This window comes from Triticum urartu, chromosome 4A (genome assembly GCF_056163025.1).
Source record: "Triticum urartu cultivar PI428250 chromosome 4A, HENAU_Tu73, whole genome shotgun sequence".
NCBI classification, from domain to species: domain Eukaryota; kingdom Viridiplantae; phylum Streptophyta; class Magnoliopsida; order Poales; family Poaceae; genus Triticum; species Triticum urartu.
The window spans coordinates 52,887,479-52,893,260 of record NC_141876.1 but is presented as its reverse complement, the minus strand read 5'-3'; positions in this window follow the sequence as shown (position 1 = coordinate 52,893,260).

Below are 5,782 nucleotides of genomic sequence, written 5' to 3'. Positions count from 1 at the left end.
GACAAAAGAGGGGATGCCTTCCGGGGCATCCCCAAGCTTAGGATTTTTTGTGTCCTTGAATTTTACTTTGGGGTGCCATGGGCATCCCCAAGCTTAGCCTCTTACCACTCCTTGTTCCATAATCCATCAAATCTTTACCCAAAACTTGTAAACTTCACAACACAAAACTTAACAGAAAAATCTCATGAGCTTTGTTAGCGAAAGAAAACAAAACACCACTTCAAGGTACTGTAATGGACTCATTCTTTATTTATATTGGTGTTAAACCTACTACATTCCAACTTCTCCATGGTTTATAAACTCTTTTACTAGCCATAGATTCATCAAAATAAGAAAACAACATACGAAAACTTCTGGAACTAACGCAAACTTCTGAAACCCCAAAAATTCTAAAATAAATTTCTCGACGTGGGAAATTTATCTATTAATCATCTGCAAAAAGAATTAATTAAATAGCACTCTCCAATAAAAAATGGCATCAATTCTCGAGAGCGCTAAAGTTTCTGTTTTTTACAGCAGGATCAAAAATGCTTTTCCCAAGTCTTTCCAACGGTTCTACTTGGCACAAACACTAATTAAACACAAAAACACAACCAAAATAGAGGCTAGATAAATTTTTTATTACTAAACAGGAGCAGAAACAAGGAATAAAAATAAAATTGGGTTGCCTCCCAATAAGCGCTATCATTTAACGCCCCTAGCTAGGCATTGATAATTTCGATGATACTCACATGAAAGACAAGAATTGAAGCACAAAGAGAGCATCATAAAACATGTGACAAACACATCTAAGTCTAACATATTTCCTATGCATAGGCATCTTATAGGCAAATAAATTATCAAGGCAAACAGAAACTAGCATATGCAAGGAAGCGGAAAGAAATAATAGCAATCTCAACATAACGAGAGGTAATTTAGTGACATGAAAATTTGTACAACCATATTTTCCTCTCATAATAATTACATGTAGGATCTGATACGTCTCCAACGTATTTATAATTTCCGATTGCTCCATGCTATATTATCTACTATTTTGGACTATATTGGGCTTTATTTTCCACTTATATATTATTTTTCAGACTAACTTATTAACCGGAGGCCCAGCCCAGAATTGCTGTTTTTTGCCTATTTCAGTGTTTCGAAGAAACGGAATATCAAATGGAGTCCAAACGGAATAAAATCTTCGGGAACGTGATTTTCTCACCGAACGTGATCCAGGAGACTTGGACCCTGCTCCAAGGAACAAAAGAGGCGGTCACGAGGGTGGGGGCGCCCCCCCCCTAGGGCGCGCCCCCTGCCTCGTGGGCCCCTCGTTGCTCCTCCGGCGTACTTCTTCCTCCTATATACACACGTACCCGCAAAGGACCAGAACAGGAGCCAAAAACCTAATTCCACTGCCGCAACTTTCTGTATCCATGAGATCCCATCTTGGGGCCTGTTTCGGAGCTCCGCCAGAAGAGGGCCGTCATCACAGAGGGCTTCTACATCACCATAGCCTCTCCGATGAAGTGTGAGTATTTTACCTTAGACCTTCGGGTCCATAGTTAGTATCTAGATGGCTTATTCTCTCTCTTTGAATCTCAATACAAAGTTCTCCCCCTCTCTCATGGAGATCTTTCGATGTAATCTTCTTTTTGCGGTGTTTTTGTTGAGACCGATGAATCATGGGTTTATGATCAAGTCTATCTATGAATAATATTTGAATCTTCCCTAAATTCTTTTATGTATGATTGGTTATCTTTGCAAGTCTCTTTGAATTATCCGTTTGGTTTGGCCAACTAGATTGGTAGTTCTTGCCATGGGAGAAGTGCTTAGATTTGGGTTCGATCTTGCGGTGTCCTTACCCAGTGACAGAAGGGGCAGCAAGGCACGTATTGTATCGTTGCCATCGAGGATAACAAGATGGGGTTTATTTCATATTGCATGAATTTATCTCTCTACATCATGTCATCTTGCTTAAGGCGTTACTCTGTTTTTAACTTAATACTCTAGATGCATGCTGGATAGCGGTCGATGAGTGGAGTAATAGTAGTAGATGCAGAATCGTTTCGATCTACTTGTCATGGACGTGATGCCTATATACACGATCATGCCTAGATATTCTCATAATTATGCACAATTCTATCAATTGCTCAACAGTAATTTGTTCACCCACCGTAGAATACTTATGCTCTTGAGAGAAGCCACTAGTGAAACCTATGGCCCCCGGGTCTATTCTCATCATATCAATCTCCATCACTTTAATATTGTTTTGCTATTTACATTGCCTTTACTTTTTACCTTGCATCTTTATATCAAAAATACCAAAAATATTCTATCTATCAGATCTCACTCTCGTAAGTGACCGTGAAGGGCTTGACAACCCCTAATCACGTTGGTTGCGAGTAGCTATTGCTTTGTGCAGGTACGAGGGACTTGAGCATGGCCTCCTACTGGATTGATACCTTGGTTCTCAAAAAATGAGGGAAATACTTACGCTACTCTACTGCATCATCCCTTTCTCTTCGGGGAAAACCAACGCAAGCTCAAGACGTAGCAAGAAGGATTTCTAGCGCCATTGCCGAGGAGTCTACGCAAAAAGTCAATATACCAAGTACCCAGCACAATCCCTATCTCTCGCATTACATTATTTGCCATTTGCCTCTCGTTTTCCTCTCCCCCCAATTCACCCTTGCCGTTTTATTTGCCCTCTCTCTCTATCCTCCCTCTCTATTTGCCTCTTTTTGCTTGTTTGTTTTTGTTTGCTCATGTGTTAGTTTGTTTGCTTGTTTGTCGCGATGGCTCAACCAAGATTTGGTGATCTTCACCTTAAAAGGTTAGAGGAGATCGAAAAGAACGTTAGGAAGTTTATGGTTTTGCAATTTGAGCATAATAATTTCTTTAGAAACGAGCTTAAGGAACAAAAAAGCTTTATGAGTTATATGAATAAAGAGTTTGATGATATTTCTAAAGAATTTGAAGGTATAAGTTCCCAAATTGCTCGTCTAGAAAAGATGACTGCTGAAATTTCGGACATGCAAGCCACCTTAGTCAATAAGATGGCCGCTAAACCGAATACTCATGAAAACCAAGATGAAGATCTAAAAGTTATTGATGTGTCTCCAATTAAATCTTTGTTTTGCAATATGAATCTTGATGAAACTGAATATGATCTTCCTTTACCTAGAAGGCGTTCTAAAAATTTAGAGTTTTTAGATATTAATGATGAAATTGATGAAAGTGGGATGGAAAGAAATAAAAATCTAGATGTTGCTAAACCCAGTATATTGGATTTCAAGGAATTTAATTATGAAAATTGCTCTTTGATTGATTGTATTTCCTTTTTGCAATCCGTGTTAAATTCTCCACATGCTTATAGTTGAAATAAAGCCTTTACCGAACATATTGTTGATGCCTTGATGCAATCTTATGAAGAAAAACTTGAGTTGAAAGTTTCTATCCCTAGAAAACACTATGATGAGTGGGAACCAACTATTAAGATTAAAATTAAAGATCATGAATTTTATGCTTTGTGTGATTTGGGTGCTAGTGTCTCTACTATTCCCAAGACTTTGTGTGATTTACTAGATTTCCGTAATTTTGATGATTGCCCTCTAAACTTGCATCTTGCGGGTTCCACTACTAAGAAACCTATGGGAAGGATTAATGATGTTCTTATTGTTGCAAATAGGAATTATGTGCCCGTAGATTTCATTGTTCTTGATATAGATTGCAATCCTTCTTGCCCTATTATTCTTGGTAGACCTTTCCTTAGAACGGTTGGTGCGATTATTGATATGAAGGAAGGGAATATTAGATTTCAATTTCCATTAAAAAATGGCATGGAACAATTTCCAAGAAAGAAAATAAAATTACCATATGAAACTATCATGAGATCCACTTATGGATTGCCTACCAAAGATGGCAATACCTAGATCTATTCTTGCTTGTTATGCCTAGCTAGGGGCGTTAAACGATAGCGCTTGTTGGGAGGCAACCCAATTTTATTTTAATTCCTTTCTATTTTCTCCTGTTTAGTAATAAATAAATTATTTAGCCTCTGTTTTGGTTGTGTTTTTTGTGTTTAATTAGTGTTTGTGCCAAGTAGAACCGTTGGGAAGACTTGGGGAAAGTCTTGTTGAACTTGCTGTAAAAAACAGAAACTTTAGCGCTCACGAGAACTGCTGTCATTTTTATTTGAAGAGTGCTATTTAGTTAATAATTTTTGAAGATGATTAATAGATAAATTCCTCACGTCCATAAATTCATTTTAGAATTTTTGGGGTTCCATATCTTGCGCTAGCTACAGATTACTACAGACTGTTATGTTTTTGACAGATTCTGTTTTTCGTGTGTTGTTTGCTTATTTTGATGAATCTATGGCTAGTAAAATAGTTTATAATCCATAGAGAAGTTGGAATACAGTAGGTTTAACACCAATATAAATAAATAATGAGTTCATTACAGTACCTTGAACTGGTGTTTTGTTTTCCTTCGCTAACGGAGCTCACGAGTTTTCTATTTTGAGTTTTGTGTTGTGAAGTTTTCAAGTTTTGGGTGAATTCTTTTGATGGATCATGGAACAAGGAGTGGCAAGAGCCTAAGCTTGGGGATGCCCATGGCACCCCCAAGATAATCCAAGGACACAAAGTTAAAGCTTGGGGATGCCCCGGAAGGCATCCCCTCTTTCGTCCACTTCCATAGGTAATTTACTTGGAGCTATATTTTTATTCACCAACATGATATGTGTTTTTCTTGGAGGGTCTTGTATTATTTGTGTCTTTGTTTGCTAGTATACCACAATCATCCTTGTTGTACACACCTTTTGAGAGAGCCATACATGAATTAAAATTTGATAGAATACTCTATGTGCTTCACTTATATCTTTTGAGCTAGATAATTTTACTCTATGTGCTTCACTTATATATTTTGAGCTAGATAATTTTGCTCTATGTGCTTCACTTATATCCTTCGTGCTAGATAATTTTGCTCTATGTGCTTCACTTAGATCTTCTAGAGCACGGTGGTGGATTCGTTTTAAAGAAACTATTGATCTCTCATGCTTCACTTAAATTAATTTGAGTCTCTTAAATAGCATGGTAATTTGCCTAATAATAATATGCTTGGTATTCAAGATTTGTGAAACTTTCTTTTCAGTGTGTTGAATACTAAGAAAAGATTGAAGCATGATAATTGTTTTGAGATATGGAGGTGATAATATTAAAGTCATGCTAGTTGAGTAGTTGTGAATTTAAAGAATACGTGTGTTGAAGTTTGTGATTCCCGTAGCATGCACGTATGGTGAACCGTTATGTGATGAAGTAGGAGCATGATTTATTTATTGATTGTCTTCCTTATGAGTGGCGGTCGGGGACGAGCGATGGTCTTTTCCTACCAATCTATCCCCCTAGGAGCATGCGCATAGTACTTTGCTTTGATAGCTTCTAAATTTTTGCAATAAGTATATGAGTTCTTTATGACTAATGTTGAGTCCATGGATTATACGCACTCTCACCATTCCACCCTTGCTAGCCTCTCTAATACCGCACAACTTTCACCGGTATCATACACCTACCATATACCTTCCTCAAAACAGCCACCATACCTACCTATTATGGCATTTCCATAGCCATTCCGAGATATATTGCCATGCAACTTTCCACCATCTAGTTCATCATGACACATTCATCATTGTCATATTGCATATCCCGGTACACTGCCGGATGCATTCACATAGAGTCATATTTTGTTCTAAGTATCGAGTTGTAATTGTTGAGTTGTAAGAAAAATAAAAGTGTGATGA